The sequence below is a fragment of the Pleurodeles waltl genome, chromosome 1_1 (genome assembly GCF_031143425.1).
Source record: "Pleurodeles waltl isolate 20211129_DDA chromosome 1_1, aPleWal1.hap1.20221129, whole genome shotgun sequence".
Lineage (NCBI taxonomy): Eukaryota > Metazoa > Chordata > Amphibia > Caudata > Salamandridae > Pleurodeles > Pleurodeles waltl.
In genome coordinates this window covers 450,116,476-450,138,711 of record NC_090436.1, presented here as the reverse complement: position 1 = coordinate 450,138,711, position 22,236 = coordinate 450,116,476, and the positions used below count along the sequence as shown (strand labels likewise).

Genomic DNA, 22,236 nt, shown 5'->3' with positions numbered 1-22,236 from the left:
TGAAGGTGGGTTGTGAGAATTGGAGTGTGGTGGATTGGACTGGGGTGAGTGAATTGGAATGTTCTGAGGTGGATTGGATTGAACGGGTGGATTAGTGTGTGGTGGGGTGGATTGGATTGTGGAGTGGGGTGGGTTGGGGTGTACTGCACAATTATGCGTTAAAGCATAATTTCAGAAATTACACATAAAAAACAATGTCTTTTTGCAATATTTCGAACAAGATAATCCACTTTATTTTAGCCTAGCATCCACAAGCAAAAATAAAAGAAAACATGAGTGCAAAGTGAGAACAGGAGATTTGGCAAAATAACAAAGTTAACTATAGAAAATAAAATACTGCAATTTTGTTTGATCTGCTAGGCATGTTTTTGCTAGTCACACGCCTTCTGTTTGCATCGCACTTAAACTTAAAAAGAAGAAAATAATACCTCATTCACACAGGGAGCAGAGGACGGCCACTGATTAAGTTGAATCAATCAATACTTGGTCTCTGCTCCACAAAAAGGAATGGAAATGATGGCAGGCCTACAGTAACAAATTATGAGGTTGTAAAGAAGAGTGTCAGGGATGCCAGCAAATGGTGGACAGCTGGCAGGCTCCAAGCCTTTATTAACAACAGCATCTCTCAAGCGAGACAGATGCACTAGCGCATGCGGTCACAGGCTCAACCCTAAAAAGTCTCATATTTGTCTTTGGCATTAGGCCTTTCGAACACGAGTGAATTAGATGTTTTGCCAAACAGACACTGTCTTATTACCCTCCTTTGCTACTGTTTAGGTTTCGTCTGCACAGCTGTTGGGTGGTGCTTGCACAATCTCATGTGAATTAAAAAAAAAAAAATCCTTTAAGGAAAATGGGCTGCATATATGTGTAAAATAAAGTTTGATGGCATGTGTAGCTGCAGATACACATGCTGTGCATATACTTCTGCCATCTAGTGTTGGACTCTGAGTGTCCGAAGAAGTATTTTCGAGCCACGGGATCGAGTGATTTCTCCTCTTCGGTTCCATTGCGCATGGGCATCGACTCCATCTTAGATTCTTTTCTTTCCGCCGTCGGGTTTGGACGTGTTTCCTTTCACTCCGATAGTTTGATTCGTAAAACTTTGAAAACGCTTCACTTTTGTTGGTATCGTATCGATTAGGTTTACATCTTCTATCAACACATCGGTACCATTGGAAAAGACATCTCCACTAGCCCTTTGGGGCGCACGTGCCCAACTTGGGCCTGGTTGGCCCGACCACGTGAAGCCTCATGGATCGGACTCAATTCTAGTACTGTCCTTGGTGCCACACCAAATTCCTGTATACAGACTGTGAGAAAACAGGGCTGATTGCAGAGGCCCCCTAACTTTTTGCCCCCATTTTCCACATTATGCTGGTGTTTTCCTGACTCTGATGGTGCCCTGGGTACTGCTAACCAGTCCCAGGGCCTGTGCTCTGTGTAAAATGGATATGCAAATTAGGCTAATTATAATTGGGTAAGTTAACCTACCTATAAGTCCCTAGTATATGGTAGGGCATGTAGGTTTAGGGACCACAGCATAGGTGGTGCACACCTAGGTGCACTGCTGAGGTGCCCAGTGTCATTTTAAAGGCAGGCCTGCCTTGCTGGCTGCTTTTAAATTAAAGTTATATGCAAATTCGACTTTGGAATTAAAAGTACTTCCAAAGTCTTAAACTACCTTATTTTTACATATAAGTCACCCCTAAGGTGTGCCCTATGTGCCCCTAGGGCTGGGTGCCATGTAACTATAAGCAGGGACTTTATAAAAATAGATTTATAAGCCCTGGTGAGGTCAAAACAGCCAAATTCGTTTTTCCCTCATTGAAGTAAATGGCCTTCATAGGCTAGAATGGGGAGACTTTATTTTAAATTTTAAAGTCTCCTTAAATGTTGCATACCAAGAATTTGGTATCAAATTAATTGTTGTAATAAATCCCACAACTTCCAGTTGTGGGATTTAATATAACTTGTACAGGTAAAAAGTTTAGACTTTACCTAAAAAGTTGCCAATTTCAGCTCTGCATTGTTTTTGCTGCTGTGCTCTGATTGGCCAGCCTGCAGCAGCTTTTGCCAAGCTGCCTTGATGAGGTGTGAAGTGGCCTGGCTTCACACAAAGGAATGTGCTTGGGGGAGAGAATCTCCCCTCAGCAGATGGTGAGGCAGGAAGGGGGAGGGCTGCCAAACTGGTTTTCAAAGGCAGAGAAGGACATCTGGAGCACCCAGCAACACCCCCACATCCTGCAACCCCAGACAACTAGGTGCCCCCTTGATTAGATTAGGAGAGGGCAGGAGAGGGGTGTGTTTATGATTTTTAGCCACACCAGTGGGTGGGCTCAGCCAGATGTAACCTCCAAAAATCAGATTCAGCCATGTTGGATTTTTAGAGACTGTTGCCTTTTGGGATGGATTTTTGCCACACTTCCCAGGAAGTGGTCATCACAGGGGGACGACCCTGTACCTGATTGGAGGACCAGGACCCCCCTGCTTTTCACCCAGGAGCAAGGATAAAACTGGCAGACCTGCCCCCACACCTCAGATCCCCACCAAATTTCAAGAAGAAGGAACTAAAGGAGAAGAAGGACTGCCCTGCTGGACCCCTGGCCTGCACCTGGAACCTGCACTCAGAAGGACTGCACCAGCTGCACACTTGGGCTTCACCACAAGAAGGACTTTGCCTGGCTTCAACTGGTTCAAGAAGGGACTCCCTGTTTGCTACAGGTGAAAAATTGCTAACCAGAGTCCCCTGCACCAACTCCTGAAGAAAGCGACCAGCTGACCACTGTCCAGTGGCCAAAAAGGAGTTTGCGCCAGGTGCATTCTGGGAGTTGAAGTCCGCACCCCCCAAGGACCATCACAGAACTTCTGGACCCTTGGGGTGAGCTGTGGACCCCAAAAGAACCTTAAAAGAACATCTGGGTGAAGCCCCAGAAGTTTGGAGAAGATTTGAGAATTTTTGAAAAAAAGCTCCAGAGAGGGACCGACCCGCGGCGGAAATTCTAGCCGGCTTGCCTCAACCGCGACCCGGCCTGATTTGGTGGTTCGTCCCGGTAAAGAAAAATCTCAGAAAAAGAGACTAAGTCCGAAGGTAAAAAGTTGACCGGGACCTCCCAGCCATCGTATCCGAGAAGGGCTCCACGGACGTCGGATCAAGATCCAGGTTTACCCCGGTCGAAGGATTTTCATCTCGAAAAAACGACTAAGTCCGAAGGTAAAAGTCTCCACCGAGGAAACCCACATCGCGTATCCGGACAAGGGTTCCAGGAGGTCGGATTGAACTGGCAGGTTCGTCCCGGTGAAGAAAAACTTCAAAATAAAGACTAAGTCAGAAGGTAACTTTTTAACCGAGGCCTCCCGCGACTTGTAGCCGAGCAGGGCTCCATCGCGGTCGGCCTGAAACTTTGACTTTGCCCCGGTCCTGGTGCAACCAGATGACCCGATTGGCGCTTTTTGTTTCTAAGCGCTAGAAAAATAATAATTCTTTAAAAATTCATATCTCCGGTTCCCTTTATCCGATTTTATTCGTTTTTGTGTCATTTTAAAGATACAAAAATATAAACTATTTTTTAAAATTGGTTTTGGATTTTTAAACTGTTTCCTGTGTTTTATTTAATTACTGTTTTGTGATATTTGAATGCTTTACACACTGTCTCCTAAGTTAAGCCTTGACGCTCGTTGCCAAGCTACCAAGGGTTGAGCTGGGATTAATTTACTGAGACCTAACTGTACCTAGGTGGAGGTTAGTGGCTTGTTGCTAGGTGTAGGTACCTACCTGCCCTTACCAACAACCCATTTTCCAACACAGACCAACACCTTGTCTGTAATCTTTGCCTTTCCCCAGATCATCGGGAAGACAACTGCAAGGCCTGCTGATTCTTCCGATCTAAAAAGACACTCTGAGACAGAAGAGCACGAAGGCTCGAGGTGGCGTCCAAAAGCTCCGAACATCTCGACGTCGAAGAGGAAGAGCTCATGCAGATGGCAGTCTCCGTTCGAGGTTCCGACTCTGACCAGGAATCCGAGGACGACAGATCGGTCACGGCAGGACAGCACGTGAGTATGCCTGCCCCTGTACCATCACAAAGACCGAAATATAAGGCATTGGGTACGCCACTGCCGGAAGGCCATGACTCGACCCGAAAGAAGACACCCGGTGCCCAAACTGCCAGTTCGGCACCGAAAAAGGCCACTCCTCCGAAACCATTGGAGTCAATGAAAAGCTCCGTATCCGACTCGAGCAAACATACGGAAAAAGCCTGCTTCGGAGTGGAAAAGAGCAGGTGACACAGAGGAGCATGGACTTTCTAAGACACTCAAAGAAAGCCACAAAACCTCTGAAGAAGACCCTCAAGTACAACCAATACTTGAAGTAATAGACGAAAGGCAAGCAAGGATTCATATCCACAAAGAAATGGCAGAATCCTGACAGCACCTACTCTCAAACCTAAGAGGAAATTAGCCTTTCAGGAGGAATTGGACACTTCACAGCCTCCAACTAAAGTGCCACAGACAAAGGAGAGACCACCACCTCCTCAATTTTCTCCTTCTCTTTCTCCTCCTCACTCTCCACCTCACTCTCCACAACTGCATATCTTTCCCCCTATCAGTCCTACACCAATGCAGTCACCATCACATTCATTTGACTCGCAACAAGTTAATGTAGACCCATGGGATCTTTATGATCCAGATCCTATTCCCGACTGCTATCCCTCTAAGCTTTCACCACCTGAGAATAGTACAGGATACAATCAAGTTTTAGCTAGGGCTGCAGCATACCACAGTGTCACTATGCACACTGAACCGCTGGAGGACGATTTTTTGTTTAATACACTCTCCTCCACACACTCAACATACCAGTCGCTTCCTATGCTCCCCGGCATGCTAAAACACGCTGATCAGATATTTAGCGAGCCAGTTAGAGCAAGGATGATTACTCCCAGGATAGAGAAGAAATACAAGCCACCTCCCTCTGATCCTATCTACATAACTCAACAACTCCCTCCCGACTCAGTAGTAGTAAGCGCTGCCAGGAAAAGGGCAAACTCACAGTCATCAGGTGATGCACCCCCACCAGACAAAGGGAGTAGGACATTTGATGCTGCTGGGAAGAGAGTGGAATCCCAGGCAGCCAATCAATGGAGGATAGCCAACTCACAGGCGTTGTTGGCTAGATACAACAGGGCCCATTGGGATGAGATGCAAGACATAATTCAGCATCTCCCCAAGGAACATCAAAAAAGGGCACAGCAAATAGTGGAGGCAGGGCAAGCCATCACCAATAATCAGATTAGGTCTGCCCTAGATGCAGCAGACACAGCGTGCATGGCTCAGGTCCTCGGGTTTCAAACCCCAAATCCAACAAGCGGTGTTGAATATGCCTTTTAATTAAAAAAAAACTTTTTGGCCCAGAAGTGGACACTGCAATTAAAAAATTGTGTAAGGATTCAGACACCGCAAAAGCTATCCCGGCACTATACACCACACCATACAGGGGATCCTTTCGGAAACCTCAATTTAGAGTGGATTTAGATCTCAAGCAGCAGAACCATCCACATCGCAAGCAAAACCAACCTATCAACCTCAATACAAATGAGGTGGTTTTAAGGGCACATATCGACAACAGTATCCCAGAAGTAGAGGGAAATATCAAACATCTAAACAAACCTCACAGCACACTAAACAGTGACTTGTTCATCCCCTTCCACTCCACACCTCCCCTGTGGGAGGAAGACTACAAAAGTTCCACACCAATTGGCAAACCATTACCACAGACAATTGGGTACTATAATTATCCGCAATGGTTGTTGCCTAGAATTTATACAAACTCCCCCAATCATTTCACCAAAACCACACAAATTATCCACAGAACACATCAGCCTGTTACAGGAAGAAGTTAAATCTATATTACTCAAACAAGCAATAGAACCTGTGCCACAAAATCAAATAGGGCCGGGAGTTTACTCACTATACTTCCTGATTCCCAAAAAGGATGACACCCTAAGACCAATATTAGATCTCAGGACCCTCAACCTTTACAACCTGCCAGAACACTTACACATGGTAACCCTCCAGGATGTTATTCCACTACTTCAAAAACATGATTTCATGGCAACATTAGACCTCAAGGTTGCGTATTTTCATACACCCATCCATCCAGTGCACAGAAAATATCTCAGGTTTGTCATTCAAGGAAAGCACTATCAGTTCAAAGTGTTACCCTTCGGAATAACAACAGCTCAAAGGGTATTCACAAAGTGCGTAGCAGTAGTTTCCGCCTATCTAAGAAGACAACATATGCATGTCTTTCCATATCTAGACGATTGGCTAATAAAATCGAACAGTCATAAGCAGTGTCAAAACCCATGCGCATTACATATGACAAACCCTGCACACACTAGAGTTCTCAATAAATTACCAAAAGTTGCAAATACAACAGTATTTAGGTGCAACACTAAATACTCAAAAAGCGCTAGCAAGTCCAAATACGCAAAGAATACAAGCATTCCAAAATACAATCGCACAGATACAGACAGGTCAACAGTACACTGTCAGTTTTGTCATGAAAATGTTAAGAATGATGGCATCATGTATTCTAATAGTTCCACATGCAAGACTAAACATGCGGCCCTTACAACAGTGCCTTGCACAACAATGGTCACTGGCACACGGTCAACTTCAAGATCTAGTGTTGATAGACCGCCAAACATACATGTCCCTTCAGTGGTGGAATTCCACAAATCTAAACAAAGCACGTCCATTTCAAGACCCTATGCCTCAGACCATAATTACAACAAATGCATCAATGATTGGCTGGGGAGCTCACCTCAACAATCACAACATCCAAGGACAATGGGATGCCCAACACAAACAGCTACACATAAATCACTTAGAGCTGTTAGCTGTCTTCCTAGCACTCAAAGCTTTTCAGCCTCTTCTCACTCAGAAGAATGTCCTGATAAAAACAGACAACATGACCACTATGTATTACCTTAACAAGCAAGGAGGGACACATTCGTCCCAACTCTCCCTCCTAGCTCAAAAAATGTGGAAATGGGCAATACACAACCAAATTCACCTCGTAGCACAATACATTCCAGGGATACACAACCAACTCGCAGATGTTCTCAGCAGAAATCATCAACAAACACATGAGTGGGAGATTCAACCTCAAGTACTTCAATGATACTTTCAACAGTGGGAAACATCAAACATAGATCTGTTCGCCACAAGCGAAAATGCAAAATGCCAAAACTTCGCATCCAGACACCCACATCCCCTATCGTAGGGCAATGCTCTATGGATCAATTGGTCAGGGATATTTGCTTACGCTTTTCCTCCTCTCCGCCTCATTCCATTTTTGGTCAGCAAACTGCATCAAAACAAACTAAAACTCATACATATAGCACCAACGTGGGCACGTCAACCATGGTACACCACATTGCTAGACCTGTTTGTAGTAGCACACATCAAACTCCCAAACAGACCAGACCTGTTGACACAAAACAAACAACATATCAGACACCCCAATCCAGCAATGCTCAATCTGGCTCCTGAAATCTTAGAGTTTGGATATCTAAATCTTCCACCAGAATGTATGGAAGTGATTAAACAGGCAAGAAAACCTGCCACCAAGTAGTTTTATGCTAACAAATGGAAAAGATTTGTTTTCTACTGTCAAGCAAAACACATAACACCCTTAGATGCAACCATACAAGACATTGTAAGTTACTTACTCAACCTACAAAAAGCAAATTTTGCTTTTTCATCCATCAAGATACATCTCACAGCAATTTCTGCTTATTTGCAAAATAAACAAACCAAATCTCTATTTAGAGTGCCAGTCATCAAAGCTTTCATGGAGGGTCTAAAACGAATCATACCTCCAAGAACACCACCAGTACCCTCATGGAATCTTAACATTGTACTCACACGACTCAATGGTCCACCCTTTGAACCCATGCACTCATGTCAGATTCAATTCCTAACTTGGAAAGTAGCATTTCTAGTGGCAATCACTTCATTACGGAGAGTTAGTGAAATACAAGCATTCACTATTGAACAACCCTTTATACAAGTACACAAACATAAGGTTGTATTTCGCACCAACCCTACATTTCTACCAAAATTAATCTCAGTTTCATTTAAATCAAACAGTGGAACTTCCAGTCTTCTTCCCACAGCCAGACTCAGTGGCAGAAAGAGCACTACATACATTCGAAATTAAGAGAGCTTTAATGTATTACATTGACAGAACAAAATCATTTAGGAAAACTAAACAGTTGTTCGTCGCATTCCAATAAACCCATACTGGTAATCCTATATCAAAACAGGCATAGCCAGATGGATAGTGAAATGTATCCAAATCTGCTACCTAAAGGCTAAAAGACAGCTGTTAATTACACCAAAACTAGAAAAAAGAAGCAACAATGGCATTTCTAGGAAATATACCAATGACAGAAATCTGCAAAGCAGCCACTTTGTCAAAACCTCATACATTTACCAAGCATTACTGTGTAGATGTGTTAGCAACACAACAGGCCACAGTAGGACAGGCTGTACTAAGAACACTATTTCAAACAACTTCAACTCCTACAGGCTGACCACCGCTTAGGGAAGGAGAACTGCTTTGTAGTCTATGCATAGCATGTGTATCTGCAGCTACACATGCCATCGAATGGAAAATGTCACTTACCCAGGGTACACCTGTTCATGGCATGTTCCGCTGCAGATTCACATGCGCCCTTCCTCCTCCCTGGAAGCCTGTAGCTGTTCAAGTTACATTTAAAATGTGTACATATGTATATACATCTTTATTCCATTGCAGGGACATCTCTTTCTTTACACTATCACTCCTACCTTACCCTTTGCGGGGAAAACAATCTAAGATGGAGTCGATGCCCATGCGCAATGGAGCCGAAAAGGAGGAGTCCCTTGGTCCTGTGACTCAAAAAGACTTCTTCGAAGAAAAACAACTTGTAACACTCCGAGCCCAACACTAGTTGGCAGGACCTGTGCATAGCATGTGAATCTGCAGCGGAACATGCCACGAACAGATGTACACTGGGTAAGTGACATTTTCCATATATATATATATATATATATATATATATATATATATATGTGTGTGTGTTCGATGGCAGGTGTAGCTGCAGATACACATGCTATGCATGTTTCCGCCATCTAGTGTTTTTATTTTTATATATATATATATATATATATATATCATTTTTTTTTTTTTTTTTTATGTTATGTGCTGACCCCAGCAGGCCCCCATACTAGTCATTTTAGCCAATCGTATGTCACATTGTGACCCACTATGAATCAGTATTTTGAGAACGAACCCAATAATATATAGGTTGATTCTCAAAATATGAATGGATTCGTTAGAAGTCAGTGCGTGGATTGCAACCACTTCTAGCAAAGCCTTTTTGTACATTCCATTGAAGGAATCACAAATTGTGAATCGTTATTTGCCACAATTTGATTCCTTAAATGGGGTCTTTGTACATGAGAGCCTTAGTGACTGTATCTGCAGAGGAAGATTGTTCAAGTTTAACTTTGGTGACAAAGGGCCTCCCTTGTAATTGCTCTACAAAGCTGTTCAGGTAGCTGCATATCTTTGCCCAGCATGAAGATGCAATGCTTGGATTACGTGGCTGTTCTGCCAAAGATTACCTCACTCAGGCTACCACATTGTACCCCACCATTCATGAGGAAATAGTCTTGCCTTCTCAGTGAACTACTAGATGAAAAACCTGGAATGTTGTAGACCTGCTCATAGATGTTGATACAAAAGCATTCATAGACTAAAACATAAGTCATACTGCCTGTGACATATTCCTGATAGGGTCAACTAGTTTTTGCCGATTTTAAGTTTTTCAGCTTAATGCTGGGCAAGAGGTACAATGGCCCGCAACTTCAGTTTTGGCTACACAAGGGCCTAAATGAGGCCAAACTAGAAATCAATAAAAGGAAAAAATCTCTGTGGTTACTGGAAATCAGAGTTAGGTCACAATATCAATCTGCCAATAATGTTACTAGGAAATGAAGACTTAGTGAAGATACAGTGTTATACATATGCACTGAATCTAATGTGTGAGGAACATCCATGTTTAGACATCTCTGTATATTGTTTTCACTGTGACTTAAGCATTATTCACTTCATCTTTTATATTTTTCAGGTCTTGGTATTTCCAGCAGTACAGTAAAAAAGTAAGTATTAAATATGTATGATATGGAGATCTCAGAAGTAAACCACCAATTTTATGTACTTTAATAAACTTACAGCAACTGTTGCTATGGAATAGTTCAGATTAAGTGGCAGCATGGGTTAAAGTCCTCCCATTTGTATAATCCATTTGGCATAATGGATCAGTGGTCATGGAGTTTAAGATACATTCCCCATTTCTTAATATGGTACATTTGTTGAAGCTGGCAAAGCCCAGCAATCATTTATATGGAGCCGTGGCATAAAAAATGTCAAATTCGATCATTGATGCAGCTTTTCCTATATCCTGAAGATCGCTACATGTGTTCATCAGCAATAATACCAGAGTATTTTGTTACATAGCCTTTTAGTAAATCTGTGTTAATAGGCATTGGATTTTCTAATTTTCTGAGCAAATGGCTAAAATAATAGTCTTAGTGTATGAGAGCTTTTTCAGGAATCCTGGGGCAGTCAGGGTTACTGGACCAAAATAAGATAATTCAGAGAAGTTTACTACTGGTGTCCTGGTACTTAGTCCTACTGTTGGACCGAAAGTTGGTCTGCAAGTACACGCCTTTACCACTTGCCTCTCTGGATAGCTGGGACGAGCAGTTGAAGACTTACTCAAGGAAGTGGTGTGGGGTTAGAGACTCAGAACTCAGTCAGCAAATAATTATCCAATACCACTTAGAGACCTCTTTTTTGAGGTGCTGCATAGCTCTTGCTTGCTCAAAGAATTCCTCCTCAGCTGAGCAGCTCGCCTCTGACAGCTTTTAAGATGAACACCAAGAACATAGAAGGAGTATTTCAATTTAAAAACTTCCGTCTTCTGAAGGTCAGAGAACTGTTGCCATGTAATGGGAATATCACCATTCTCTCCAAGTAAAACAGTTAACACACTCAAGGGGGTAGCCAAGCTTATTTTTAAGCTAATCTGGAGTCCCATGGGAGTCCCAGATCAGTGCAGGGTCTGTGTACTAACGTATCTCAGAAATGTTCCTCCAATATACCTATACCTTCAGAGCAGCTAAGTGTACCTCCAGTCTGACTTGTTTGAAAAACTTTGGGTTCTCCAAACTTTTAAAAAAAACAACAAAAAAAAACTTATCTGGTCCTGTATGCTGTAACATGGATCTGTACAGTTGGCTCACGTAAAAATCATCTGGTTCTCTGACTAGCAGCTGGAAATTCTTGAACTGAAAAGCATAACAATAAGCTTGGAAATCTGGAAGGGACAGCCCTTCTTGCTTCAACGTCCTCTGTAGTTATTTCCAGGAGATCCTAGCTCATTTAGATGCCCATATAAAACTGCTAACCCTCCCTTAGAGTTTCTGTATGAAGGTTTTGGAAAAGAAGAGTGGTACAGTATTAAACAGAAAGGTCACCTAGGAGAGAACCAAAACCTTGATGATACTTACCCTCCTGTGAATACCAAGTGGTAAGTTTTCCCACTTTCTAAGGAGGGCATCTATATCACAACGTACCTTAGATAGATTTACACCTGTTGTTTGCTCTAGATTCTGAGTTACCATGACCTCTAGATATCTAATTTGTTTCTAACCAGAAACTCCAGCTTCTCATTAGCCCCTTTAATAATCTCTGTTGTCCCTTTGATTTAAAACCCTTGCATATTCCCTAAATATTCAACATGCTCCTCAAACCTAGAGACAGACAACTCTGGATTTGATGTATACAGGACTATATCGCCAGCATATTGTGCTTTTTTGGTAAAAATAAAAATTTAAAAAAAGCCCTGCAGCTTCAAAAGGGAGCAGAGTCTTATCTAGGCAGATTATCTGTGCAAAAGATTCAATATATAGGTTAAAAAGACTATGCAAAAGGAGGGCACCCTTGCCTGGTGCCCCTGTATATCTGGAAAGGTACTGTGAGTTCACCATTGACCAAAATGTTAGTTACCGGCTCCTTATAGCGAGTTTGTATAGACTTGATAACATTGCTGCTAAAGCCATTATGCTGCAATACCTCCCCCAAGCAGACCGAGTTGACCCTGGCAAATGCTTTAGCAGCATCAACTGTTGTGATTGGGTTAGTTCATGTAGCTGCCTGCTAGATACAAATCCCTTTTGATCCAGATAAATTATAGTTTGGAGAGTAATAGTTAGCTTCTTATCCAGAATTCCTGCTAAGATTTTGTAACCGCAGTTCAACAAAGACAGAGGCTTATAAGAAATTGTCAGCCTAGCAACTTTTCCTGGCTTAAGAATCATGACCACTGTCGCTTTGTATCAGGAAGGTGAAATTCAGCTGCCATCTGACTCTCATTAAAGAAGGATCTCCAGAAAGGGGATAAGAGATATAGGGCCAGATGTACGAAAAAACCAAATTGCGATTTGCAATTTGCGAGTCTCTGCGACTCGCAAATTGCAAGTCACAATTTGGGATGCAGAAAGGTGTCTCAGACACCTTCTGCAAGTCGCTATGGGGTCGCAAAGACCCACCTCATTAATATTAATGAGGTGGGTCGCAAATTGCAGCCCCATAGCGACTATGGGCACTCGCTAACATGGAGGCCTGCTGACGTCAGCAAGCCTCCATGTTAGCGACCTGCTGCTCAATAAAGTAGTTTTTTTTTTTTTTTTAAATGTAGCCCGTTTTCCCTAAGGGAAAACGAGCTGCATTTAAAAAAAATCCGAAACCTTTTGTTTCGGTTTTTTCAGAGCAGGGAGTGGTCCCTTGGACCACTCCCTGCCCTGAAAAACTATTTTTGGGTGCAATCACAAACTGGAAGGGGTCCCATGGGGGCCTCTTCCAATTTGCGATTGTGTTACCATCCACTTGAAGTGGATGGTAACTGCGATGCCATTTGCGACCGCATATGCGGTCGCAAATAGTATTGCATACCATTGCGAGTCGCAAATAGGAAGGGAACACCCCTTCCTATTTGCGAGTCGCACATGCATATTGCGAGTCGGTAACGACTCGCAATATGCATTTGTGCATTGCAAACCCACGTTTGCGAGTCGCAAACGGCGATTTTCGCCGTTTGCGACTCGCAAAAGGGTTGCTACATCTGGCCCATAGGCCCGTATTTATACTTTTTGACGCTAAACTGCGCTAACGCAGTTTAGCGTCAAAAAAATTAGCGCCATCTAACGCCATTCTGAAGCGCCATGCGGGAGCCGTATTTATAGAATGGCGTTAGCCGGCGTTAGCCGACCAGCGCTGCCTGGTGTGCGTGAAAAAAAACCACGTACACCAGGCAGCGCCGGCGTAGGGGAAAATGGCGTATGGGCGTCTCAAAATGGGGCAAGTCAGGTTGAGTCAAAAAAATCGCCTTAACCCGATTTGCGCCATTTTTTTACGACGCCCATCCCCCATTAACATGACTCCTGTCTTAGCAAAGACAGGAGTCATGCCCCCTTGCCCAATGGCCATGCCCAGGGGACCTCTGTCCCCTGGGCATGGTCATTGGGCATAGTGGCATGTAGGGGGGCACAAATCAGGCCCCCCTATGCCACAATTTTTTTTTTAAAAAAATACTTACCGGAACTTACCTTAATGTCCCTGGGGTGGGTCCCTCCATCATTGGGTGTCCTCCTGGGGTGGGCAAGGGTGGCAGGGGGTGTCCCTGGGGGCAGGGGAGGGCACCTCTGGGCTCATTCTGAGCCCACAGGTCCCTTAACGCCTGCCCTGACCCAGACATTAAATTCAGGTGCAAATGCAGGGTTTTTTGCCCCGCCCACTCCCGGGCGTCATTTTTGCCCGGGAGTATAAATACCACGCACATGCCTGGGAGTCATTTTTTTAGACGGGAACGCCTACCTTGCATCTCATTAACGCAAGGAAGGTGTTCACGCCAAAAAATGACGCTAACTCCATGAACTTTGGCGCTAGACGCGTCTAACGCCAAAGTATAAATATGGAGTTAGTTTTGCGTCTAATTTGCGTCAAAAAAAACGACGCAAATTCGGCGCAAACGGAGTATAAATACGCCCCATAGTACTTGTTTATAAAATTCAGCTGGATCCCATGTGGGCCTGTCACTTTCCTACATCCGAGTCTCCCGACCTGCTCCCTGAGCTCTCCCTCTGTGACACCTCCTTAGAGGTCTGAGATCTGCTTTCCTATAAGGCGCAGAAGATTCTTATCCCTTGGCCAATCTTTGATAACTGAGGGGTCTGGGTCCACTCATCCCTATACCACCCACTGAGATTAAAAATCATCTCTGCTTTTATCTCCTCTACGAAGTTCAGAGCCCCCCATGTCCTTGGCTCGACAAGAGACTCTGTAACATTCTAGCCATGACCAATTCTCTCCTTCCAGGCTAATAATGCACCACTGTTCTCCCAATACTCAGTTTTGAAGCCTGCTGGCCTCCCATTTTGCTTGTATCCTATTTTCCACAAGAATCTTGATTTCCCTCTGGAGATGTTCAAACTTAGGGGCATATTTATACTCTGTTTGCGCCGAATGTGCGTCAATATTTTTGACGCACAATCAGTGCAAACCCTGCCCCATATTTATACTTTGACGTCCGACCCCGCGGGCGTCAAAGATCCACCATGTGCGCCATTTTTTGGAAGGGGGAACCAGCCTTGCGTTAATTATATGCAAGGTAGGCGTTCCCTTCCAAAAAATGACTTTAAGGCCTGTGCCCCATATTTATACTCTGACGTCATTTTGACGCACAGGAGGGGGCAGGCCTTAAAAAACGGCGCACAGCCTGATGGGCGCCGTTTTTTAACGCCTGGGTCAGGGCAGGCGTTAAGGGACCTGTGGGCTCAGAAGGAGCCCAGAGGTGCCCTCCCATGCCCCCAGGGACACCCCCTGCCACCCTTGCCCACCCCAGGAGGACACCCAAGGATGGAGGGACCCATCCCAGGGAAGTTGAGGTAAGTTGGGGTAAGTATTTTTTTTTGTTTTTTTTTGTGGCATAGGGGGACCTGATTTGGGCCCCCCTACATGCCACTATGCCCAATGGCCATGCCCAGGGGACATAAGTCCCCTGGGCATGGCCATTGGGCAAGGGGGCATGACTCCTGTCTTTGCTAAGACAGGAGTCATGTCAATGGAGGTTGGGCGTAAAAAAAAATGGCGCAAATCGGGTTGAGGCCTGAATTTTGCCTCAGACCTGACTTGCCTCATTTTTTGGCGCACAACCCCCATTTTCCCATACGCTGGCGCTGCCTGGTGTGAGTCATTTTTTTTACGCACACCAGTCCGCAGCGCTGGCTAACTTCATTCAATAAATAAGGCGCCTGCATGGCGCGTTGGAATGGCGTTAGCCGGCGGTAAAACTTTTGACGCACAACTGCGTTGGCGCAGTTGTGCGGCAAAAAGTATAAATATGCGCCACAGTCTTCAAAAGAGAGTTTGTGTTAGGTACCTGCCTCGCCTCAGAGTGTAGCTCCCTCTCCTTCTGGGCGATTCTTGCCATCAGATTGCTCTGATAGTTAAAATGTTTGGTATTCTGGACATGCAATATTTTCAAGATGCATCTTTTGATATAGGCAGCTCTAGTAGTGCCCATATTATACATTAAAAGATCACTTGTTAACCCTCTTAGTTCCTCAACAACTCCCTCATCTTGGTAGAGGTTCCCTTCTAAGGGTCCACCTTTGAGGAGATTTTGAGATTAGTAGATTCAGAGCAAGCAACACTGCTGAATGGTCGGAAATTGTTGCTGGGACATGCATTACTGACTGAACTTAGTGGATGTGCGACCGATCCAAGCGGAAGAAATCAATGCACGAGAGAGCTGACCATATTTTTTTTTACTATAAAAAGTATAGCTTCTCTGATTTCCCCACCCGTTATGCCAGATATATAATAAACTTAAATCTAACATAGTAACGTTTCTTCTTTTCCTAACAGTGACCATAGTCGAAAGGGCTAACCTATACATTCTATCACATTCATTGTTAAGGATAACACTAAAATACCCACCCACAAGGCAAGGAAAAGGACAGTCTACCAATTGCATTTGCAGGTGACCTAGATAGAGAAGTTCTTTGCAGTTTTATCCATAGTATCCTGCACAGGTGAACTCAGTGGAGCCAACGCACAGTACTATTAGACATCTCCCCGAGTTATATGTTTTAGACCTTACCACCCTTATACCAGAATTCTTCCTTATAACTATGGAAACTCCCTTTGTGCTTCCCATCTGCTCCGAACAAATAACCCCCTGAATCCAGAAACAACTCATCATGGCTGATTTACAGTTTCACTTTTCTAAATGCGTCTCCTGCAAAATGATGATCTAGACTTTTAAAAATTCAAAAACCATCCCTGTCTTCCCCATGTTTACAAGAGGGGTGACCCCTAACATTTCCTAAGAAACCAATAAGTGCCCCAATGAGAAACCCCAGTTCCCGCAACCCCTGTGCACCCACCCGAGGAACCTTCCCAAAACTATGTGGTGCCATCTTAGTGCCTTCATGCCCCAGAATGATTTCTAGTACCAACTAACCGTTCCCATAACATCCACTAAGAAAGGTAAATAAGTACCTGTGCAAAAGGAGAAAAGAAAAACAAAGAGAAAGAAAAGAATGTGAAAAGAAGAGAAAAGAAAATTACCCAGTCACCCACCAAACATTGACACACTCGACAAATTTGGCATCAAATCCTGGCCTATCTATCATTAAGGCTCCTAGAGGCTGACCACTTTTTGTGAATTAAATCCTCACTTTCCTCTTTCCTTTGGAGATTGTACATCTCATTTCTCCATATCACTTTCAAAATAGCTGGAAACCTGAACTGTATTGTAGCCCCCAGGTCTCTAAGCACTCACATGTCCCTGCCTCCTAATTTCCACTGACATTATGCTGTGATTCTGCCTATCCCCGACCTAACCTGATATGATAAGGAATCATGGATCCGAGGCCCTGCGGTAATGCAATAGCGAGAGTTAGCTCTTGACAGCATACAACTGAAAATTAACCCATAACCTTACGATTAGGATTTTGCTTAAAGAGATCCCTATGAATTTGCTGAATTTCTCCCTCTAGGTTGATATCTGGTCTGTCTTTTGAAATTCCTTCTCTCAAAAGCCTAATACAGAACCTCTTCAAGTCTGTCCTTTCTGCGTCCTCTCAGACATCTAGGATCTCAAGTTTTACCTTCTGGAGTGAATTTCTGATCTTTCATATCTTTACTCAGTTATCAGTTCTGGCATATCAGTTCTGCATTGTTTTGAGTTTTTTGTTAACCCTTAGGTTGCCTGTTCCACCTGTTCTTCTAAGCATTGTGTATATATAAGGTTAGGTCATCATGTTTGGCCCATAGAGCCTGACAAGTCCCTTCAGTCTCTATCTGATTCCATTCGGACACCTCAACGTTTTGCATGATCTCTTGTTTGAAACCTATAAAAAAACTGCTCACCTGCATGGTGTCATTTTCTGGAGGCTTGTTGATACCTTATTTTGTGTCACATCCAGTTTCTCAAGATTCTGAGATTACTAGGGTGCAGAAGTAATAGCTGTTGTGGTAGCAGAACCACCAATATAACTCAAACTAGTCTCTTGATCTAGTACCTGAACTCTATTATTCACAGGAATAGTATTCAGAACCGAGTTGGAATATAGTTGGGCCTCAGTATCCTCCTTGGCTGTACAAGAAACCTTAGAAGTTGTGAGCCCCTCCTGCTGTGTAGAACTTTTACCCTTTTTCTCCATGATTCTAAAAAAAAGAATTTGGGGAAAGGGTAGTCCTGTTCTAAGGAACTTTAGGCCGCATTCCACGCCGTAAGTCTCGGTACTCCCCCACTTTACCTGGATTGCATTTTTGCGATATCCCAATTCAGTCTCCTCCTCCAACTAGGCTTAGACACAACTAGGGGATCACACTGCAAGTTTTCTGGTGTTATCTGCCAATTAGACCAGAGTGTGTACCCATTGATAGATGCTCCTGAAGGGGCAGAAACCTGCTTCTTTTTGTCTGCAATGACAGGATTAGGCAAGATATTAGAAACCACAGCCTCTGTTGCTGGTGGAATTTTACAGAGGCCCCTTATATCCTCCTTCCCACTCACTGAGAGTCTTGACTGTGCAAACCCTTTTGAATGTAGATCAGTTTTTTGCACCTGACCGAAAAATGAAGGCCGCTGGGAATGAGCATGATCCATCATTCGCTTTGACAGGCTGGTGGGCACAATCACCACACTCCTGGTTTCTCATCCATATCGGCGTGATAGACCACAATATGCCTTGCACAAGCTGGTGCTGTCTCTGCCGCTATACTGCCCCGCCCCGCAACAAGCTTGACAGGCTCTTCTGCGTCTCACAGAAGCTTCATTCCTACACAGAAGCAGATAATACAGCTCCAACATTTTTGCCCCAAGGAGTGTGCACATGCGATGGGTGTGGAGGGGCATCGGGGTTCACCAGTACCTTCCCTCTGGTCGGTATTCATCTTAAGGAATACCGCCACACTAGAACTGGACGCTAAATTAAGTTCAATGTTGAAGTCATTGTGGAGCGCCGTGCGGCCGGTGTCTTCCCTGCCTCCATGTTCCTCCTCATCCGTCTAGTGCCTTCCATTGTTTCTGTCTAATGGTGTACCCCTGGATAACCCACCAAGCAAGGATAACTGTCTCTCTCACTGCAGTTGGGTTGCCGTGCTTGGGGTCCTAGTAGTCTTGCTGCTACAGCTCTTCCTCAGGCCAAGTCACCACATCTTACCCAAGCAAGCTAGGTTGCAGTTGTGGTATTCAAATGTGGACAGTGGCTGACTTAACTTGGCACCTGTCTGCTTGTTGCCATTTGATGTTTGGAAAATAAACTTGCTCCGGTGAGTTCCCTGACTCCCTCTGATTAAGGAGGTTGATGTCACTGCAAGGGCTGAAGATACTTACAGGGCCTCAACCCTCACTCTCAGATCAGCAGTGCCGATCTCCTCCATGTGGCAGCATCCATCTGTCCCACCTACACTCCTTAGTCCATCTCCTTCAAAGCAGTGTCTTCCTCTTACAAAGTCAGTTCCAGTTTCCATCTCAGCAGTTGACCACTTCTTTCCCCAGAAGTGGGGTCCTGGCCACCCCTACCGGTAGAGTGGTTGATATCCCATGTTACTCATTCTAAACCTCGTCCAGGGGAGTTGTGAGCTTCACCAAAACCCTGGTGCTCTAGGGATTCACTTGGTCTTCATTGGGAGCCTAGGCTTCTGGTCCGTAAATCTTGGACACTAACATGAAGTTTCAGACAAATGTTTATACCCAAGTTGCAGGCAGACTTTATGTATTCCCTTAGTTTTGATCCACGACTAGTTTTGGTAGTTCTGCACTTTTGCTATTTCACTGACGACTCGTCCAGGTATAGTGTTTATTCAAAGTGTGAGCATGGGAAAAAGTAAAAAGGCCTGCCCTGCTGACTAAAAGGTTAGTGCTGCCACCACAGTCAGTCCTTGTGAGGCGACAGTAGCACATTCTGGTCTGAGTCTCACTCCATGTTGGAAAAAAAAAAAACAATGCCTCCCAGCATGATCATGGTTGTCATTTTTGCTGATGTAGGGTCAAAAATACTAAAGCTTGCTAGGTGTAACTTGAGGCTGTGGTGCACAGTGTGGCAGCTGTGCAGGGGACCTGTCTCTCTTCCAAGAAAGTACATGTGCAGTGGGATTCTGTTTTTGATGTAAAATAAGATGACTAATGCACAAAGTTAGTTTTCTGTACTAGGGGTGTGTCCTCGTCCACATTCCCCTTCCTACTGCCGTATCTTGCAACATGTGTTCTGGTTCCACTGGCCTGTTTCTGTTTTCTCAAGCCCATGCTAGATTTACTTCACTTTTGCCTTCTATCGGCAAAGCAGACATGCCTCCTTCTACCCCTGGGCTTCTTCAGGTTTCCTTTCTGTTCCTTTTTCCCAAAATAGAAAGGAGACTTTTGAACCCCAATTCTTTGCAGAAAGGGTTAAGTATTTTAGCTCCGCCATTGGAAGACTGTTCATCCTTTCTTCAGGCCCAAGTAGCTTTATTGGTATTTATCAGCTTTTTTTCTTTTTCTTTGTTGCCATTTTTTTTTTTCATGAATATTTTGGCTTCACTTATCAAATTTACATATAGCTGTTGAGCATTTCTACCTTGAAAAAACCTAATGTTCTGTTAAATGAAATAATTGCCTAAAAATTCTGCTGCATGTTATCTTGCTAATGTTCGCCAGACACAAATTACTTTAACATAATTTAGGAGACAAAAAGAAATACTCCGCATCAACCATCACACTAATGTCCCCTAGTTGTAAGCATGTCTGTAGGCTTACAGTACACTTTACATTTCAGTATTTTAAAACTTGCACCAAGAGGCTGATTGTCAGATTATAATTATGTGGTTTTAATTGGTTTTATTTTTGTAAAGATTAATAACTGAAGTCATGTAACCTTTCAGGGGTTCAGAACCCAGCAATTATGCTCACAGCAATGCTCTATACACTCAGGCAATGTTTTTTACTGGTTTGACAGTAGACTGGAATAGGTACATCATCCAACCCTTTGGAGATCAGAAAAGGGAAGCGGAGGGAATGTGTGTTTACACATAGATATATGTTTAGTAAAAAGAAGGATCAAAGATTATGGTTAGCTTTATCCATAGCACTTGAAATATATAACCTTTATTGTTAGGATCGTAGTTCATAACTTTCGCAACAGCAATGCAAACTTTAACTCTCACAAACACACACATTTTAGTGGCTTTAGAGTGCACAGAGAAATCCACCTTAGCTTGGGAGAGTTCATGCCAAGGACAGATCACTAATTTGTCCACAAGAGAGAAAGGCATTTAGTGGGGACCAAAGTAGAAAAGGGAGGAATTAAGGATGGGATGGGGACTACAGCTCTCCCTATTGTCCATTCTACAAGCGGAAACACTCCCTGTATGATTGCAAAGTCATCTCTCGCCTTGGGTAGCTGTGCTCCACTTTCTTTCTAACACCCCATGTCCTGAACTGAAGTCATACTTTATATCAAGGCCAACCAGAAGATCAAACGCAAAATGTATTCTGCAGCCCTTTATCTCCCCCTCAGGCCCAGAACACAACAGAGGTGGGGAAGTCAGGAAGAAGGAACTTGTGTCCCAGTCAGGCAAGCTGATTCACTGGAGCATTCCTCTACATTCCATGTCACCTCCTTGCAGCTAATCATAGAAAAGAGTGCATGCAAGTGGAGGAGGTTGGAGTTAGCACAACTCAACACACTGGATAGAACCGTTATCATCGAAAGGTAGACCATCCACAGAGTCACTGTGGGATTCTAAGATATATGTTGAAGTCTGCACAGAGCTCAGTCTTCAAGAAGGTCTTAGGAAGAAAGGGAATATAACTATGCAGATAATGCAAACCTTAATCCCAGGAGTAGCAGTTATAGTTCCTGTGAAGCATAGCACGAAGTCAACAATTAGTGGTTACAGGTCAGGTTTACCCACCCAAGCCTTTTTATCTGGCCCTTGAACTACAATTAAAGAGGCAGCAAAACCAGAAATATACAGAAGAGGTAACTTGTAACTATCAGAAAATACTTACCAAGTTTAGTGACTTACCACAAGCCACTGAAGAAGATCATAGGCACTTGTGGGACTAGGGCTGGAGGTGGAGGACTAGTGGAACTAGTAAGCATGTTTGGGCATAACCCCAGGTTCTGAATTGCTAGTAATAATAATAGAACAGAGATGATTTTTTGGGAGCCTCTACAAGAAATGTCATGGCTAGTAAGAATCTTGGATGAAAAAAGTAAGATGCTGCAAATGGCCAACCCAGATTTGACTCTTCCAAACACCAACAGCATTGTAAATGACCAACCCAACCTCGACCCTTTCAAATACCAACAGCATTGCTGTGCGTCAATTAGCAAAATCAACACTGTCCTATCTGCACAGCATCACAGAAAAACCTTTTCAATCGTCATTAATGGTCGGGGAACCCAAACATAATTAAAGTAGATCCCAAGCAAGGAGAGCAATGCTATAAGGAAATGAGGGTAGCTTTTAACTGCCGTATGGAAAAATATCAGTGTCAAGGTGGAAGAGGCCTGGTAGTGGTGCCCCAACCTCCAGATAGACCACAATAATTTATCTTCAAG

General features: G+C 43.8%; 1 pseudogene; it reads left to right on the top strand.

Moving 5' to 3' along the window:
* LOC138297398 (clathrin coat assembly protein AP180-like) overlaps window positions 1-22,236 on the top strand; it is a 273,071-nt pseudogene that overhangs the window by 140,381 nt on the left and 110,454 nt on the right.